This window comes from Myodes glareolus, chromosome 12, assembly GCF_982192425.1.
Source record: "Myodes glareolus chromosome 12, mMyoGla1.1, whole genome shotgun sequence".
In the NCBI taxonomy this organism is placed as follows: Eukaryota; Metazoa; Chordata; class Mammalia; order Rodentia; family Cricetidae; genus Myodes; species Myodes glareolus.
Genome location: NC_142037.1, coordinates 55,778,805 through 55,798,612, shown reverse-complemented (window position 1 = coordinate 55,798,612; position 19,808 = coordinate 55,778,805). Strand labels below are relative to the sequence as shown.

General features: G+C 36.6%; 1 pseudogene; it reads left to right on the top strand.

Annotated features, from left to right (window-relative positions):
* The first annotated feature begins 523 nt into the window (after nucleotides 1-523).
* LOC148120269 (ran guanine nucleotide release factor pseudogene) lies at nucleotides 524-1,340 on the top strand (annotated as a pseudogene).
* The last annotated feature ends 18,468 nt before the right edge of the window (nucleotides 1,341-19,808 follow it).

Here is a 19,808-nt window from a genome sequence, read left to right as displayed (position 1 = left end):
TGCTTGTCAGCATTCATGTACAAAGGGCAGAGGACAACTTATTTTAATCATTTATCATCTTCCACCATATAACACTGATTATTTGGCTCCCTTATGTATTTGCAGAAGATGAAGAAGATTATCATATCATGACTACATTAAATTGCTACCATTGCCTACCAGACAGGATTTAAACTTGAAGAGCAGACTTTAGAAAAATTAGTGACATTGTAATCTTAACTACACTGGTAGTGATATTTTTCTTCGGAAGAAAATAATATGTACTCTATTGAATGATAAGAGAGTATTGAATAAATCAATTTATTTTCTAATAGCCCATCAAGAAAGAAAAATAAGAAGCACTTTTCATCAAATGATATTTTGGAACATTTATTATAATTTTTCTTCAAGTTTATATTAGCTTTGTTATCTCTAACAAAATATACTTTAAGAGAAGTTGAATAGTCTAGATGTTTTTATATATTAATTGACAACACTAACTGATGTTGGAAGACTAGTATTGAAATATTAGTTCTAGAAGAGCTTAGTAGGCCCGGAGGAGGCGGTGGCTGCTCCGGAACCCCAGAGGAAGAGATGCCTCAAAGGCCCATATAGGTTTCTTTAAAACCTCGCTAATGTCCAGACTCGAGTCCCAGATCTATGGAGCCCACCAGAAACTGTCCACTGTTCGGAGGCGCCTTCTCTGCCATCCTCCCGCCTGGGGCCATTGATGTGAGCGACCTCCGACCGGTCCCGGACAACCAAGAAGTTTTCTGCCATCCCGTGACCGACCAGAGTCTGATCGTGGAACTTCTGGAGCTGCAGGCCCACGTGCGGGGCGAAGCGGCTGCGTGGTACCATTTTGAGGACGTTGGCGGGGTGCAGGGGGCTAGGGCCGTGCACGTGTTATCTGTGCAGCCTCTCTGTTTGGAGAACTTATCCCTGAGGGGCAGCTGTCAAGATGCCTGGTTCCTTTCTGGCAAGCAGCAGGTAGCTAAAGAAAACCAGCAGGTAGCAAAGGATGTCACACTACATCAGGCCTTGCTTCGGCTGCCCCAGTACCAGACTGATCTCTTGCTCACCTTCAATCAGCCCCCCTCTAACAGCAGGTCTCTTGGCCCTGAAAATCTGTCATGTCCACCTTGGAGCCTGGGTAACTTTGAACAACTGGTGACTAGTTTGACTCTTCATGATCCCAACATCTTTGGTCCCCAGTAAAGATGGTGGAACACATAACTGCTGCTGAGGACTCAGGGACCCGGTTCTGAGAGGGGGAGTTTCTTTCTGCTTCCTCCCTGGACATAAACATAAGACACCTCCTCTGCGGAAATAAACTTGCTTTATAAACAAAAACAAAAACAAACAAAAAAAAGAAATATTAGTTCTATGGGTATAAATGATAAAGTACACAAGTCCTTCTGTATTGAAGAGATGTGGTGATTGGCATTAGCATGTCAACTACTCAAGACCATGTCTGACAGTGGGCAGGCAGGTTAAAAAAGTATTTTGAAAAATAATTTATGTATCTTGTATTTATCACATTAGTAATGAATGCTATATGGGTGTATTTAATAGTAATTGAGAACTAATATCAACACAAGCATTTGTACACAGTGTACAACATTCTATCTATAACTGTACAACACACTCTGCATGCTACTTAAGTGCTCAATTCATGAAAAAATTGTGGTTGGGTCTTACAGTGGAAATGTTTAATAAAGTTAAATGAGCTATAGATTCATACAAAACCATAAGTTAATACAAAATACATTATTGGAGTGAAATACAGCTTCCGAATATTATGTTCTTTGTAATTTGTATTCTAGGATCCTCATAGAAAAAAATTTGGAGAGAGAGAGAAAAAGAGAGAGCAAATCGGTAGTTACCGATTGTGTATCAAGAGTACTAAGAAAAATAAAGAAAAGGAGAATTTAGTGACTGACAATTTTCTATCCTAGTTTTGATAGTACACAAATAATAAAACTTGTAGAACTATGAATGCAAATGTTAAATTGATCATTTAAAATATTTCATGTAACAGAAAGAAAAAATTATGTCTGTCTCTAAGATTGCTTAATAACACTTTAAAAGCTTACTTTGTTTCTGGAGACTATTTATTTTATTGAGGGAAAAATAATTTTAATACACTTACAAAGTGATAAGCTAAAAGCTCTAGATTACAAGTCTACCTACTCTTAGAGTGCCCAGTGGAACAGATCCATATCATAGTTCTGACAACTATTGAGTTGAACTAAACCTTGGCACAGTGGGAGGTATTAAAAGACAGCACCTAATATTTCATTCTTAAGTAGCTATAGAATTTATGGCAGCCCACACAGAATGAGCACAATGTAGAATATTGTAAAGCTAGACTTTGTTGACCACACTCTCTAAAATTAAAGGGTGACCCAAATAAATAGCAAAAGTTGCTAACATGGTATTAAGCCTTTGGAGGAAAGGAGAAACTGACCAACGAAAAGCATAGATTTCAACATTCTGATGTTACTGTTACTAACCTATTTTTTTCCTTTTACAATGCAGGAGACATGTATTGGGCAATTCCATTAGAAATCTATTGGAAAAGCAATCAATTTAGTCAAAAGTATACATGAGGAGAAAGCACTTTGTTCAGGCTACACTAGGAAATAATCCAGCTAATTAAATTCACTCACCATTTTTATATAAAATGTGGTGTCATTTCTTTAAGTACTATAATTTATATAAGGATCAGGATCAGCTTATTGGTGCAGAGTGTGTTACAGTGTGTGTGTGTGTATGTGTGTGTGTGTGTGTATGTGTGTGTGTGTGTGTGTATACATGTGCCTATGTATGCATGTGTGCACACTATGCATTTCAGTCTTTGGGGTATTAAGTTACCACTTAGGGTGAACAATGAATCATTACTTCTGTTTATTAAGTGTTTCCCTAATGTTAGAATGTTTTCTTTCTTAAATTCTTGACAGCATCTAACAGCAGCACTTTATTGATCCTTTTGTTGTTATTTAGAATAGATATTACTACAAATTTTAGATTTTAGAGCATAAAAGATAACTGATTATATTATTATTATTATTATTGATACATGTTACACTCATGAGATTGACTCACATATTGTAGAATTCATGAGTACATCAGTGTTTCTAATGTTTCTCTGTTATTTTCATGCCTGTGAGATCAATACTAATATACATGAATTTTATCTTCCACCTTCTTTTGATATCTAGGCAAGACAATCATCACCACTTTATCCTGCTAAGTTAGAGAATGTTATGAGATTTTCAGGCATTTATACTAATTTTTAATAGTACTGTAGATTTCATAGTTTTTACTTCCTTGATAATGTATTCATGGTATTACAAGATCTCAGGGTTTTGGATACATAAACCTCAGTGGATACAAACACAAATAATTGTACTATCTCCCCTAGTGAATGTTTTATATTTATTATTTGACATACAATACATCACGGGATATATTTGCCTATGTTGCTGTGGTTCCATTCTTACTCAGTTGGCAAACATATATCTATCTTTCCATACATTGTAATAAATGGAGAAACATTCTAGAGTAAGTGATCTTTGGCAAATCTCTCCTGAATTGCTAACTGCACTAAAGGGACTTGTGTAGTTTTGTCTGTGAAAAGTAAATGTCATACATTTGATATTTGCAGATTAAACTTCCATAGTATTTTATTTCTTCCTGTGAAATACTGTTTCTGTAACAATATCATGAATTTTTAGCCCTCATATAAATTCTTAAAAGGTTGGACTCTGTAGAATTTGGATGTGCTCTGTAGCCATCTGTTGGTTCACATCCATTAGGACATCCTTTAGTTAAGCTTAGACTTCTAAGTTGTGTGCTCATGTAAATCATACTAACCATTCTTTGTTGTACCCTTGGTGACACCACATACATTGTCAAGCAATGCCTGTGTAATTGGACTTTAATTATCAATTGAGTTGTTATTGTTATTGTAAGTCCTGTTACTTCTGGATTTTATATAAATATTGATTGACAATAAGATTAATGGAAAGAAGTAAATAATTTCTGCCATCTTTATAAAAAGACATTACTTAGTATTGAGAACATATTTTTAGTGACAAACAGGAAGCCTTAAAGTAAAAATAAATCACCTGTTTTTTAAAGTAACTTTAAATTTTAAACCAAAATTAAAATAAATCTCCCTTGCTCTATCCACATCTCTCTTAGTACTTTCTTTACTAGTTTTCTTTCACATACTGCTTTTCTGAATAAACAATGAAAATGTTTGGTTCTATCCTAGGTCTATGTGTCATCTAGCCTGTGGGTAATGATGCACCAGACAGTGTCAGTGGTGGGCTTGCTTTTCTGGCATAGGTTTAAGGCTCAACCAGTCATTGGTTGGCCACCCCATCAATCTCTGGTCTACCTTTGCTTGAGCACATCCTATAGGCAGGACAGACTGTAGGCCAAAATATTGTGTGGCTGGGTTGGTTTCAAACTCCCTGCTTTCGAAGCCCTGTCTCGTCAGAGGAGAAGGCCAGTGCAGGATATATATCCATTATTACTAGAAGTCTTAACTGGGGTCATCCTTGCAGATTCCGGAGAGATTCTTTTGTACCAGGTTCTCATCTGACCTCATAATGCTCCTCTTTCCAGAAATCTGTTCAGTTCACACCCCTTCTATCCCTTTCATCCTGAGGTCTCATATTCTCATCACCACCAACCTGCAGTCCACTCATGAAATCTCTATTTTCCCTTCCTAGGGAGATCTGGGCCTCCTCCTTTGAATTTCTGTTGTTTTCTCCTATTCCTGGATCTGTGGATTATAGCGTAGTTTTTTTCTTTATTTTACAAATAATATTCACTCATAGATGACCAGCTGCTTGTTCTTCACCATCTGAATTACCTCAGTTGGGATGATGTTATTCGAGTTCCATCCATTTGCCTTCAAATTTTCTGAGGCCATTGTTTTGAACAGCTGAATAATAGTTCATTTTGAAATGTACCGCATTTTCTTTATCCACTCTGCCTTTGAGAGACATCTAAGTTGTTTCCAAGTTCTGGTTTTTAAAATAAAATTGCCATGAACAGAGTTGACCAAGTTTTTGTGTTAAATAATTGAGCATCATTGTATAAGCCCAAGAGTTGTATAGCTGGGTCTTGAGGTAGACTGATTCCCAGTTTTCTGAGAAACTGCCACATTGATTTTCAAAGTGGCTAAACAATTTGCACTCCTATCAACAATGAGGAGTGTTCTCTTGGATCCGCATCCTCTCCAGCATGAGCCGCCACTTGTGGTTTTAATCTTAACTCTTTTGCCAGGTTTAAGATGGAATCTCAAAGTCACTTTGGTGGACATTTCCCTGATGGTTAGGGGTGCTCAACATCTCCTTAAGTGTTTCACTGACATTTGAGAATCATCTGTTGATAATTATCTTAGCTCTGTTCCCCATTTCTAATTGGATTATTTCGTTTGTTGAAGTCTATTCGATTTAATTATTTATAAATTTTGGAAATCAGCCCACTGTTAGTTGGTCAGAAGAGAGGTTGGTGAAGATTTTTCCTATTCTGTAGGCTACCATTTTGTTCTGTTGATGATGCGCTTTGCCTTACAAAACCTTTTTCACTTTCATGAGGTCATATTTATAAATCAACAATCTCGGTATCTGCGTTATTGGTGTCCTGTTCTAGAAGTTTTCTTCCATCCCAATACATTCATGCAATGCCCCACTTTCTCTTCTGACAGTATCAGTGTATCTGGAATCATGTTGAGGTTTTTTGTTCCACTTGAACTTGATTTTCTTGAAGGATGGTAGCTATGTATTATTCTGCATGCAGACGTCTAGTTAGATCAGCACCATTTGTTGAAGATGCTTTCTTTTCCAATTATATAATTTTTCAAATTGTAGATAAATATATGTGTTCCAAAATATTTGTGTTGGTCTCCACGCATACATAAGTAGTATTAGAATAGACTTCCTAGGTCATGACATTGTTTGACATTGCATTATGTCCCATTCCATATAAGTGCATGCAGGCCTATATTTGCATTCTGATAGAAACATAATATCAAAATGCAAAATACATTGTACACATAGGGCATTCTCTATTTTTAAACAGAGAATGGTGTTTACAAACAATGGTGTTATTACAATCTCTTGTGTTCAGTGCCAGTTTGAGTTCTAGGCCTCACATTTTAAGCAATACCCCTGGGATAAATCGTCTGTCCCTATGGTGGTCCACAAACTTTTTTCTTTTTTTCTTTTTTTAAATTTATTTGTTTATTAAAAATTTCCACCTCCTACCCTCCTCCCATTTCCTTTTCATTCTCTCCCCTCCCTGTTCCACTTCCTCTCCAGTCCTAAGAGAAGTTTTGTTATTATAAAGAATTGTGTTTAGCTATCCTGTGGTTTTTTGTTGTTGTTGTTTTTCCATATGTAGTTGATTAATGTTCTTTAAAGTTCTGTAAAGAACAGTGTTGGAATTTTAATGAGAATTGAATTGAATCTGTAGTTGTTGGTAAGATGGCCATTTTCCTTCATTAATTCTGCATTCCATGAACACGGGAGATCTTTCCATCTTCTGATACCTTCTCCAAACTCCCATTTCAAAGATTTAAAGTTCTTGTTATACAGGTCTTTCACTTTCTTGGTTAGTTAGTTCAAAATATTTCATATTATATGTGCCTAAAAATGTATTGTTTCCCTGATTTTTTTCTCAGCCTGTTTATCATTTATAGATAAGAGGGCAGCTGATTTTTTTGAGTTGGATTTGTATTCAGTGACTTCAAATTTTTTTGGTAGAATATTTTAAGTTGAATGGAGGGCTAGAGGGTTAAGTCTGCTGGTATATGACATTGTGTTCAAAATAGGAGCACATAAGGTATGCAGATGACATCAGAGATCTCAGTATAAGGTCACTATATTTGTTCTATAACACATCTAGAATAAAAGGATATGAAAGTTTTCTTCCCCGTGAAGGAATGATTGAGACTCACCTATCAGAGTAGCAGAATGGTAGCCTGCTCTGAAATCATTAGTCTGTAAGTAAGGATGATATTTAATTACAATTTCATCATAAGCTACAATATAAAGTATTAGATGACAAGGTAAGAAATTTGCAATTTTTGTTTTCCAATTTCTTTCTCCTAATAATTTGCCTGGTCCACAAGTTGTATTCAGCTAGTTTCTGATCTCCTCCTACCCTGTGGCCTTGATGGTGGCCTAGTGGTTGTTTTCTTTCTTCTTTTTAATTTTTTTGGATAAAATCTCATAAAGCTCAGACAGAAAAGGAAGGTTTTCCCTGTACATCTTCAGGCTGAAGTTTCCTGATTACTTTTAACTTATTGCACCCTGAGTGAGTAAAACCTACTATGCTGTTATACAGAATCAATATAAAAAAGGATTTTTATAGGAATGCCAAACAGGAACTCATCCTTCTGTTTTGTTTTTATGTTTTTCCACTATATGATTCACATGATATGTATTTTCCTCTAGATCACTTGATATGTAATTTTCTCTACACTTAATTTTGAATAGAGCATAAATTCAAGTTGCCATGACAAACATGTTTAAAATAGTATGTAATTATGTTTATAAGCAACTCTGCCATTTTCTGTTGTCACTGAGATACAAGAAAAGGGACACACAAGGAAGATAGATAATAAAGTGATTTTCAACAATTGTCATTATTCTATCTCCGTAAGGAGCCCGAATCAGAACAGAAAAAGTCTCTGAAATAATAAAAGTCATTTTATAAATGCATTGTGGCACAAGAAAAGGTCAGCTTCTTTTCTAATGAAGATTCCATGGTAGCTAGAATTAAAGAAAATGTTCTTTTTATGACCTAGACATATGGCATAGATTTGAAAGTGGGTTGGAATGAGTTCTGATTGGCTGGCTAATATTCTAATGAGATAGATTAATCAACGTAAACCACGTAGCTCAGTTAAAACTGCTTCTCTAAATGGCCAATTTCATTTTCTTCCAACAGAGAAAATGCCAATCTTTTCCCATGTAGTAAAATCTTCTTGTTATAACAACTAAGCAACTCTAGAGTTACTGTTATTGTGGAACATCTGGTAACTACAAGATGTGGCTCCTCAGAGATCACCACATTGCTAGAAAATAAGCATGTCCTCAACCCAGTTGTATTTCATGTTTTGTTATACTCTGGAGTATGGTTGCCTCATAGCGCAGTAATCACTTTCTTTCAGCACCATAAATGAAAGTACAGATGCTACAATTGGCTATAATTGGAGAAGTTTAGCATAAATTAATAATCAAAATAGCAATATATGCAGAAACTCTATTCATCTTATAATACTCTGAGTAAACCAATGAGACCATGGCTGTGCTTTTATTCTTTAAGAAATATGGAGAATATGAGCTGAGTTATTCTGATTTCAACATCCTTATTAATAATACACAAAATTAATTTTTTTCATGTGATTTATATTAATTTTCTTTTTTTTCATGTGATTTATATTAATATTCTTTTTTTGAAAGTAATTTTATTCAATTATAAAAGTTTCCATTTACGCCCCTCTTCCCAACACCCTCCCCCTCCCCCCCCTCCCTCTCCACCTCCCTCTTTGTCCCTAAGGGCAGTCAGGGTTTCCAGCCCTGTGGAAAGTTCAAGTTCGTCCCCCCTCCCTCCAGGTCCAGGAAGGTGAGTATCCAAACAGACTGGATCCCAAAAATCCAGTATATGCAGAGGAAACTAGTCCCAGTGTCATTGTCAATGGCTTCTCAGAAAGACTCCGGGCCAGCCACATTCAGAGAATCCGGCCACATTCAGAGAATCTGGTTGGATTACGTGCTCGTTCAGTCGCAGTCCAACTGCCCTTGGTAAACTCTCATTAGATCCGACCCCTTGTATCATTGGGTGATAGCATCCCTCGCAGTCCTTCGTCATTTTCTTCGTCCTTCTGCTCCTCATTTGGACCTTGGGGGGCTCAGTCCGGTGCTCCAATGTGGGTCTCCGTCTGTATCGCCATCCATCGCCAGATGAAGGATCTATGGTGATAAGCAAAATATTCATCAGTATGGTTATGGGCCAAGGCCGGTTCAGGCACCCTCTCCTCTGTCCAGAGAACAATCTGGGGATCTCTCCTTGGATCTGGGATCCCATATATAATCAAGTTTCCTATAAACCCCAAAATGACTCCCTTAGTTGAAATATATTCTTCCCTGATCCCATATTCATCCTTCCTCCCTTCCCCCCATTCCGGTCCACCGAGCTTTCTCCATTCCTCCCCTACTCCCTTCTCTCCAACCCTCTCCCCTTCCAACAACCCTCCCACCCACCTCACCATGCACCCAAGGTTACCTGGGACTCTTGACTATTTCCTACCTCCTGGCAGATAGCTAAATAATCTTCATCAGGTTCGTCTTCTTATTTAGCTTCTCTAGGATCATGAATAATAGGCTCAAAGACCTTTAAATTATGGTTAGAATCCACTTATGAGTGAATACATACCGTGTTCCTCTTTTTGGGTCTGGCTTACCTCACTCAGTAAAGCGTTTTCTATGTCCATCCATTTGCATGCAAAATTCAAGATGTCATTGTTTTTTACCGCTGAGTAAAACTCTAATGTGTATATGTTCCACACCTTTTTTAACCATTCTTCTATTGAGGGGCACCTAGGCTGTTTCCAGGTTCTGGCTATTACAAATAGTGCTGCTATGAACATAGTTGAACAAATGCTTTTGTAGTATGCTAGGAAATCTCTAGGGTATATTCCCAAGAGTGGAATTGCTGGGTCCTGAGGGAGGTTGACTCCCAGTTTCCTGAGAAACCGCCAAAATGATTTCCACAGTGGATGCACAAGTTTGCATTCCCACCAACAATGGATGAGTGTTCCCCTCACTCCACATCCTCTCCAGCATAGGCTATCATTGGTGTTTTTGAGTTTAGCTATTCTGACAGGTGTAAGATGGTATCTCAAAGTGGTTTTGATTTGCATTTCCCTGATCGCTAAGGAGGTTGAGCATGACCTTAAGTGTCTTCTGGCCATTCGAAGTTCATCTGTTGTGAATTCTCTGTTCAGTTCAGTACCCCCATTTTTTAATTGGATTAATTAGAGTTTTAGTGCCTAGTTTCTTGAGTTCTTTGTATATTTTGGAGATCAGACCTTTGTCTGATGAGGGGTTGGTGAAGATCTTCTCCCAGTCAGAAGGCAGCCTTTTTGTCTTACTGACAGTGTCCTTTGCTTTACAGAAGCTTCTCAGTTTCAGTAGATCCCATTTATTCATTGTTTCTCTTATTGTCTGTGCTGCTGGGGTCCTACTTAGGAAGAGGCCTCCTGTGCCTATATCTTGTAGACTACTTCCCACTTTCTCTTCTATTAGGTTCAAAGTGGACAGATTAATGTTAATGTCTTTAATCCATTTGGACCTGAGTTTTGTGCATGGTGATAGGTATGGATCTACTTTCATCCTTCTACAGGTTGACATCCAGTTATGCCAGCACCATTTGTTAAAAATGCTTTCCCTCTTCCATTGTATACCTTTAGCTCCCTTGTCAAAAATTAGGTGCTCATAGGCTTGTGGGTTAATATCCGGGTCTTCTATTCGATTCCAAAGGTCGATTTCTCTGTTCTTATGCCAATACCAAGCTGTTTTCAATACTGTAGCTCTGTAATAGAGTTTGAAGTCAGGGATGGTAATGCCTCCTGAAGTTCCTTTATTGTATAAGATTGTTTTGCTATCCTGGGTTTTTTGTTTTTCCATATAAACTTGATTATTGTTTTCTCAAGGTCTGTGAAGAAGTTTGATGGGATTTTGATGGGGATTGCATTGAATCTATAGATTGCTTTTGGAAGAATTGCCATTTTCACTATGTTGATCCTCCCAATCCAAGAACAAGGGAGATCTTTCCATTTTCTGATATCCTCCTCAGTTTCTTTCTTCAAAGACTTAAAGTTCTTGTCAAATAGGTCTTTCACTTCCTTGGTTAGAGTAACCCCAAGATATTTTATGCTATTTGTGGCTATCGTGAAAGGTGATGTTTCTCTGATTTCCCTCTCAGCTTCTTTATCCTTTGTGTATAGGAGGGCCACTGATTTTTTGGAGTTGATCTTGTATCCTGCCACGTTACTAAAGGTGTTTATCAGCTGTAGGAGTTCTTTGGTAGAGTTTTTGGGGTCACTTATGTACACTATCATATCGTCAGCAAATAACGAAAGTTTAACTTCATCCTTTCCAATTCAAATCCCCTTGATCTCCTTATGTTGTCTTATTGCTATTGCTAGAACTTCAAGCACTCTATTGAAGAGGTATGGAGAGAGTGGACAGCCTTGTCGTGTTCCTGATTTTAGTGGAAAGGCTTTGAGTTTCTCTCCATTCAATTTGATGTTAGCTGTCGGCTTGCTGTATATTGCTTTTATTATATTTAGGTATGATCCTTGTATCCCCAGTCTCTCCAACACCTTTATCATAAATGGGTGTTTAATTTTGTCAAATGCTTTTTCCGCATCCAATGAAATGATCATATGTTTTTTTCTTTCAGTTTATTTATATGATGGATTACATTGATAGATTTGCGTATGTTGAACCAGCCCTGCATCTCTGGGATGAAGCCTACTTGATCATAGTGAATAATTTTTCTAATGTGTTCCTGGATTCGGTTTGCCAGGATTTTATTGAGAATTTTCGCGTCGATGTTCATGAGTGAGATTGGCCTGTAATTCTCTTTCTTGGTTGTGTCTTTATGTGGTTTTGGTATTAAGGGAACTGTAGCTTCATAAAAGGAGTTCGGCAATGACTCTTCTGTTTCTATATTATGGAATACATTAAGGAGTATAGGAATTAGCTCTTCCTGGACGTTCTGGTAGAATTCTGCATTGAAACCATCTGGTCCTGGGCTTTTTTTGGCAGGGAGATTTCTGATAACAGCTTCTAATTCTTCACGACTAACAGGTCTATTTAGATTGTTCACCTGTTCTTGGTTCAACTTTGGTATACGGTACTTATCTAAAAAAAAAGTCCATTTCTTTTACATTTTCCAACTTTGTGGCATATAAACTTTCGTAGTAAGATCTAATGATTCTCTGAATTTCCTCTGTGTCTGTGGTTATATCCCCCTTTTCATTTCTGATCCTATTAATTTGCATGTGCTCTCTCTGCCGTTTGATTAGTTTGGATAAGGGTTTGTCAATCTTGTTGATTTTCTCCAAGAACCAGCTTTTTGATTCATTGATTCTTTGGATTGTTTTCTCTGTTTCTATTTTGTTGATTTCAGCCCTCAGTTTGATTATTTCCAGCCTTCTACTCCTCCTGGGTGAATCAGCTTCTTTTTTTTCTAGAGCTTTCAAGTGTGCAGTTAGGTCTCCAATGTGTGCTTTCTCCATTTTCTTTAGTTGGGCACCTATTGCTATGAACTTTCCTCTTAGCACTGCTTTCATAGTGTCCCATAGGTTTGAGTATGTTGTGTCTTTGTTTTCATTAAATTCAAGGAAGACTTTAATTTCTTTCTTAATTTCGTCCTTGACCCAGGGGTGATTTAGTAGTTGACTGTTCAACTTCCATGAGTTTGTTGACTTCCTGGGGGTAGCATTGTTGTTGAATTCTAATTTTAATCCATGGTTATCTGACAAGACACAGGTGGTTACTAATATTTTTTTGTATCTGTGGGAGTTTGCTTTGTTACCAAGTATGTGGTCAATCTTCGAGAAGGTTCCATGAACTGCAGAGAAGAAGGTATATTCTTTTCTATTTGGGTGGAGTGTTCTATCGATGTCTGTTAAGTCCATTTGATTCAATACCTCCATTAAATCTCTTAATTCTCTGTTTGGTTTCTGTCTGATTGACCTGTCCATTGGTGAGAGAGGAGTGTTGAAGTCTCCTACTATTAGCGTGTGTGGTTTGATGACTGCCTTGAGTTCTAGTAGAGTTTCTTTTATATATGTGGGTGCCTTTACATTTAGGGCATAGATATTCAGGATTGAGACTTCTTCCTGATGAGTTGTTCCTGTTATGAGTATGAAATGTCCATCTCCATCTCTTCTGATTGATTTTAGTTTGAAGTCGATTTTGTTAGATATTAGAATGGCCACACCCGCTTGTTTCTTAGGTCCATTTGCTTGGAAAACCTTTTCCCAACCCTTTACTCTGAGTAGGTGTCTGTCTTTGTGGTTGAGGTGTGTTTCTTGTAAACAGCAGAATCTTGGATCCTGTTTTCGTATCCAATCTCTAAGTCTGTGCCTCTTTATAGGTGAATTGAGTCCATTGATATTAAGAGATATTAATGACCATTGGTTGTTGACTCCAGTCATTTTTTTGGGGGGTAATAGAGTGTATGTGTTTTCCTTCTTTGAATTGTGCTAGTGAAGGGTCGCTAGATGTCTGAATTATTGTAGTCAGTGTTGGCAATCTTGGATTCCTTGGGATGTAATTTTCCTTCTAGTATTCTCTGTAAGACTGGATTAGTAGTTACGTATTGTTTAAATTTGTTTTTATCCTGGAATATTTTGTTTTCTCCGTTGATAGTGAACAAAAGCTTGGCTGGGTAAAGTAGTCTGGGCTTGCATCCATGGTCCCTTAATTTCTGCATTACCTCTATCCAGGACCTTCTGGCTTTCATGGTTTCTATAGAGAAGTTTGGTGTAAGTCTGATAGGTTTACCTTTATAGGTTACTTGACCTTTTTCCTTTGCAGCTCTTAGTATCCTTTCTTTAATCTGACTGCTTTGTGTTTTGATTATTATATGGCAAGGGGATGTTTTTTTCTGATCCAGTCTATTCGGTGTTCTGTATGCTTCTTGCACCTTCATAGGAATATCTCTCTTTAGGATGGGAAAGTTTTCTTCTATCATTTTGTTGAATATATCTTCTGGACCTTTGATCTGCAATTCTTCTCCTTCTTCTACTCCTATTATTCTTAGATTTGGTTGTTTTATTATGTTCCATATTTCCTGAATGTTTTGTGATGAGAATTTGTTGGATTTGCTGTTTTCTTTGATCAGGGCGTTTATTTTCTCTATGGTGTCTTCATAATCTGAGATTTGTTCTTCTATCTCTTGTATTCTATTGGTTAAGCTTGATTCTGTAGTCTCCGTTCACTTACCTAGATTTTCCATATCCAGCCGGCCCTCGGTTTGTGTTTTCTTCACTGCCTCCATATCAGTTTTCAATGCTTGAACTGATTCCATTACCTGTTTGATTGCTTTTTCTTGGTTTCCCAGGGTATCATGTACGAATTTACTCATTTCTTCAAACTTTTTGTTATATTTGTCTTCCATTTCTTTACTCATTTCTTCCATCTCTTTGGTAAATTTCTCTTCTAATTCTTTAAGAGAGTTATCCATAACCTGTTTAAGAGACTCTATTGCTTTCATAATGACACTGTTTTCCACTTCTTCCGGAATAGGGCGTTCAAGTCCTTCTGTCGTAAGATCGCTGGGAACTGGTGTTTTCATGTTGTTTTTCAGATTGTTGGAGGAATTCTTGCCTTGGCGCCTGCCCATCTCTTCCTTCAGATGCTCTCCAATGGCTCTTCCCTCTGCTGGGTCTTCTTCTACTGGATTAGTGCCCCTTGCTATCCAGGAATCACTTTGCCTGCAGCCTTAGCTTGCTGCAGGCAGGCTATTAGAACAAAGGGACTTCAGTCCCTTTGCACTCACTGCCTGCCCCGGCCCTCGGTGCCCACCCCGGCTGAGATGGAGGAATTTAAGCCCCGAAAAAGGGAGAGAGGAGGGGAGGGTTTCGAGCCCGAAAGCTGGGATGGCGTAGCAGGAGAGAGGGATTAGCTGGGGAAAGCTGCCCCTTTGGAGTAGCCAGGGAGATAAGGATGGCGGGAATATTGTGTGTACCTAAGCGGACTAGTATGGAGGTCAGCACACTTACCCCTCCACAGGATCAGAGCCCCTCGCTGGTCAGAAGACTCCCTGCCTGCGGTCTTAGCTTGCTGCAGGCTGGCTATCAGAACAAAGGGACTTCCGTCTCTTTGCACTCACTGCCTGCCCCGGCCCGCGGTGCCCACCCCGGCTGAGATGGAGGAATTTAAGCCCCGAAAAAGGGAGAGAGGAGGGGAGGGTTTCGAATTCGAAAGCTGGGATGGTGTAGCAGGAGAGAGGGGTACAAAATTAATTTAAAGAAATAAATTCTAAATCCTAGACAACAGGACAACTTATTTTGCCCCATAGCCAGATGGCTGGTTAATATATGAACTTCTTCATAGTCATGTAATAATATGCCATGTTTCTACTTCAGTAAAATCGAACACATTGCCTTTCTACCTCATCTTCTTCTCTCTGTAAAATGGTCGGTTTTACGTCATGTTCCAAAAACTTAATTAATTTCGCTTTGTTGTTTCTCACATTAAAATAGAAATAAAATTGTATAGGTTAAGCACTTTGTATATTAGAGATAAATATTGAGCTAATTAACACAGCACCAGAAAACTATAAGAGAATATACATATTGTTTATAAAATAAATACATTTTACAGCTTCTGTAGGTAATACCTGAATAGTTTGTATTCACTAGAATGTTTTAAATTTATAACTCCTGAATGATAATGGCAAAATAGCATTATGAAATTTAAATATGTATTTATAAATTAATAGTCTTCATCTCACTATTATCATATTTTCTACATTTTTGATGAAAATGTATGTGTATAATTATTACCATTCTCTGGTCAAAAAGATTGCTTATTAACTAGTAAATAAATAACAATACACATATTTTATTCAAATTTCTTTTATCCAAATTTTCTTAATGAAGGTATTGGCTTGTCAGGATACAAACAAGTGTGATTAAGATCTAGTCGGGCAGTGGTGGTGCACACCTTTAATCCCAGCACTCGGGAGGCAGAGGCAGGTGGATCTCTGTGGGTTTGAGGCCAACCTGGTCTAAAAGAGCTAGTTCCAGGGCAGGCTTCAAAAGCTACAAAGAAACCCTGTCTTGAAAACCCCGAAAAGAAAAAAAAAAAAAAGAAAAGAAAAAAAAAACATGTATGAGCATAGTTGCAAGTTTAGGGCACATATTTTTCTGTAGATTTCTTCCTTTCATTGATTTTGCCACACTGCACATTTTTTTAAAAGGAATTTGCTTTTCCTTTCCTTTTTCTTTACTTTGTTTATTTAAATGCTTTTAAGAGTCCATGCCGTAGCCTTTTGTGCAGTTTATCTTGAATAAGCTTTCTTATCTCTAAGAGTGCTCAGAACCACTGGAAATATAGCATAAATCATTTAATTTTTTTGTGTTCTCTATTGATTTGTAACCTTCGCAACATAGTTTCATGTTTATACAAAGTTATACTTGAGAAAACAAATATGAGCAGCTGTAAAATTTGGAAAATCATCATACACTAATGATTATGTGTTTTCCACAAGCCAATCTCTTACCCACATTCCCCAAATGCAACATTCCTCTATAACTTCCTAATTTTTTCCTTACCAATAATGATCTAGGTTCCAAAGGATAAATGAACAATGGTCCATTTTATAGGATATCAACTGAAATTTTGTCTTAATATTATTTATTTCTGTGATAGGTGGTACCTAGAGCTCACATTTGAACTATTCTCTTCATTTTGACACTGAAGTAAGTCAAATGAAATCTTTCAAAATATTTGAAAAGGAAATTTGAAAAGGAAAAAAAATTGAATAGGACATTTACCTTTGTTTTCTACAGTCAAATCAAGAACAATTTGACTCACATGTTGATTTTCGTTTTTAACGTTTTTCTTCTGTTTTTGTACTTTCTCGATTATGTGTGATCTTTCTACATTAAGATTTGATAAGATATTTAAAGTTCTGCAAAACTGAACATTTCTGATAATTCAATTCCAATGAGAATGTTGTTGTCTTCATCCATGAAAGAGAAGAATGTTTTCATCTTAGTTATCTATTAAGATTTGCTCTATTTCATTACGACTCCTTCAAAGCAAGAGATGTAATTCCTTCAACTGCAAAACCAGATGCTGCATTAAAATAATGTGAAATTTGTGTCATCATTTTATTGACTCAGAGCTCATGAAGATTCACCAAGTTATTATACTGCTCACAAATTTCTTTTTATGCAGTTATGATAGACATAAATTAGCAGTGCCAAGACAAAATAGAGCGAGCCATGATCATTTTAAATTGAAACATCCCAAATATTTCTACACTAAAATATCCCAAGCACACATTCTGGCAGAATGATTTTAAGCCTGAAAGGTGACATCAGACTGTGCTAAGAATATGGATTATGTATTATCTAGTCTCCAGGGCTCAATCTGCCTTCTCTTCCATTTGATTAGTAAAGACAGGTATTCAAGGAGGTGATAAATTTAAAGTAAGCTTTATTTTAGATTTAATGAAATCGTTTGCTCCTTCTAGCAGTTTTCTATCATATTAGCAGTGTTTTTCATAATGTATGAATATTAAATTTGTCTAAAATATTACAAAATTATCTTATTAAGTACTCACATGTTGTGATAGTGGGAAAGAGAGCTGCTGTAATAGAGCACTAATTCAATTTGATAAAAGTTACTGATTCAGAAAAGCCACTAATTTTCTTACAAGGATTTTAAAACTTTATCATATCTCAGTGAAAAGAATTTCTCCAACAAAACTGGAAAGGTTACTCATGGCTACTTGCTTGACAGAGTGAGAATCTAGAAGCATTAAAATGAGACACAGGAGTCTGTACTTGCTCTGATGGAATGGAAAGCATTAGTTTATTCTATGGAAACCCTCTAGAATTTAAAAAATATCAAGAGTAAAATTAAAGAATTAGGAGTCTTGTAAGATGAGGATTCACACTGTAGATAGGAATAACCAAAAATGAAAAATGTGATGTATCAAAAACCAGAAGAATGTCAATGGTAGATCAATATTGTAATGGCACTGGAGATTAGTTAAAAATGTAGAAACCAGGGCAATGTAAATATTTCTACTACAAAAGGTATGCATTTTTCTTAGTTCGCTCCACCGTATCCTGTTCTATTCTGCAATTACTTGGGTTTCATTTTCATGAAGTGCTCCGTGCATGCTGTTTGTTGCTGACCTTTTGTTTTATCTTAAACTGCAAAGTTATTAATGCTAAATGAAAGGTCTTATTTATATGCTCAGCAAACTAAATGTCGTTTCCCCTTCAAAGTTCTCATGAGAATTTTGCTGTTGCCTCAAATCATGGAAGTTCTTTTGAGGTTTTTAAAACAAGAAATTCAGTAGATTCTGAATTTCTGGAAAAGTGCCTGAGAAACAAGAAAGAAGTAGTGATTTTATATAATTCTAAAAATAATGTTTGTAACTGCAACAAACCATATAAGCCTCATAAATGATCTTATAAAATATGTGTTCATATGTAACTGTTATGTATAAGTTCTGTGTTTCAACTACCATAATATAGACATATTAAACACACCTTTAATTTTTCTTAGGTATATTTAAAGGTTTATCACCTTTCATTCTCTAAATTTTACTTCACTTCATAATTCAATCCAAAAGAACAGTTAAAATGCAATTTTCAGCATATAAATTTGACAATTTAAGGTAGAATTATATTCTCAATTTATAAATCACTTATTTTGAATGATGCTTCCGTATATTATACTAACATGTTAGTGTCTTTATTAACTTGTAAGCTATCTGAAATAAAAATAATAATTTTTTCACAATACGCTGTCAAGAAAGTCCTTAGTAAGGAAAACACCATCAAAGAACATAGATAGGAAAATGTCATGTGATCCCACACCAACACAAAGAAAAACAGGAAACAAAAATTACTGAGAGTGGGAACAGACAGGCTTCTTTAGGAAAAAGCCCCTCAAGTGGTTAATCAAAATAAAATGAAATTATATACACACAAGTAACGCCATATGAACTGAGCAAATTGTACTCATATACATTTTGTTTTTCGAAGTATCTATTTGTGTATGGGTCATATAACATACGTTTACCAATTACTCCAATCTCACTTTAACTGTCTCTAGTGTATCAGTGTAGGCTATTTTACCAAAAAGGGGAAACTCTAACTTATTCTTTCTTATTTTACAATAAATATATTGTCCTAAAATAAAGCAGAAAAGTTATTCTTTTTAAATATCTTCCTTATTTTTTATTTTAAAAACAATCTTATTTTACATACCAATCCCAATTCCCTCTCCCTACCCTTTTCCATCCCCTTCCCCCACACCATCCATACTTCAGAGAGGGTGAGGCCTTCCATGGGGCATTGATAAAATCGTCACATCACTTGAGGCAGGACCAAGACCCCTGTATCTAGGCTGAAAATGCTATCCCACCATAGGGAATGGGCTCCAAAGAGTCAGTTCACGCACTACAGATAAATATTTGTTCTACTGCTAGTGGCCCCACAAACTGCCCAAGCCACACAAGTGTCACCCACATTCAGAGGGCCTAGTTCAGTCATATGCAGGTTCCCCAGTCGTCAGTCTGGAGTCAGTGAGCTCCCACTTGCTCAGATCAGCTGTTTTTATGGGTATCTCCATGAAGATCTTGACCTATTTGCTTATATTATCACTCCCTCCTCTCTATGACTGGACTCCAGGAGCTTGGCCCGGAATCTTTCTTTTTATGTGTATCCATAAATTGCATATGACTCCTTTTTATCAGTCCAAACTGAATTCTATCATAAGTAAATTAAGAATTACTGTTTCTATTAATTGCAAGATTGCAGAAGACTAGTGAAATGGCATGATTGCAAGATGCTAATAAATACTATTTATTGAATAATAGATATATTTTTTATTTACAAAATTTTCATTTAATAAGTAATTAAAAATAGGTCATGATAGCTGCTATTCCAATTGCTTCAATAGGAATATTACATGTAGGTAGTCAGTCATTATCTTGTCACTTCTGGGGCAATGAAAATTTGACATATGTTAATT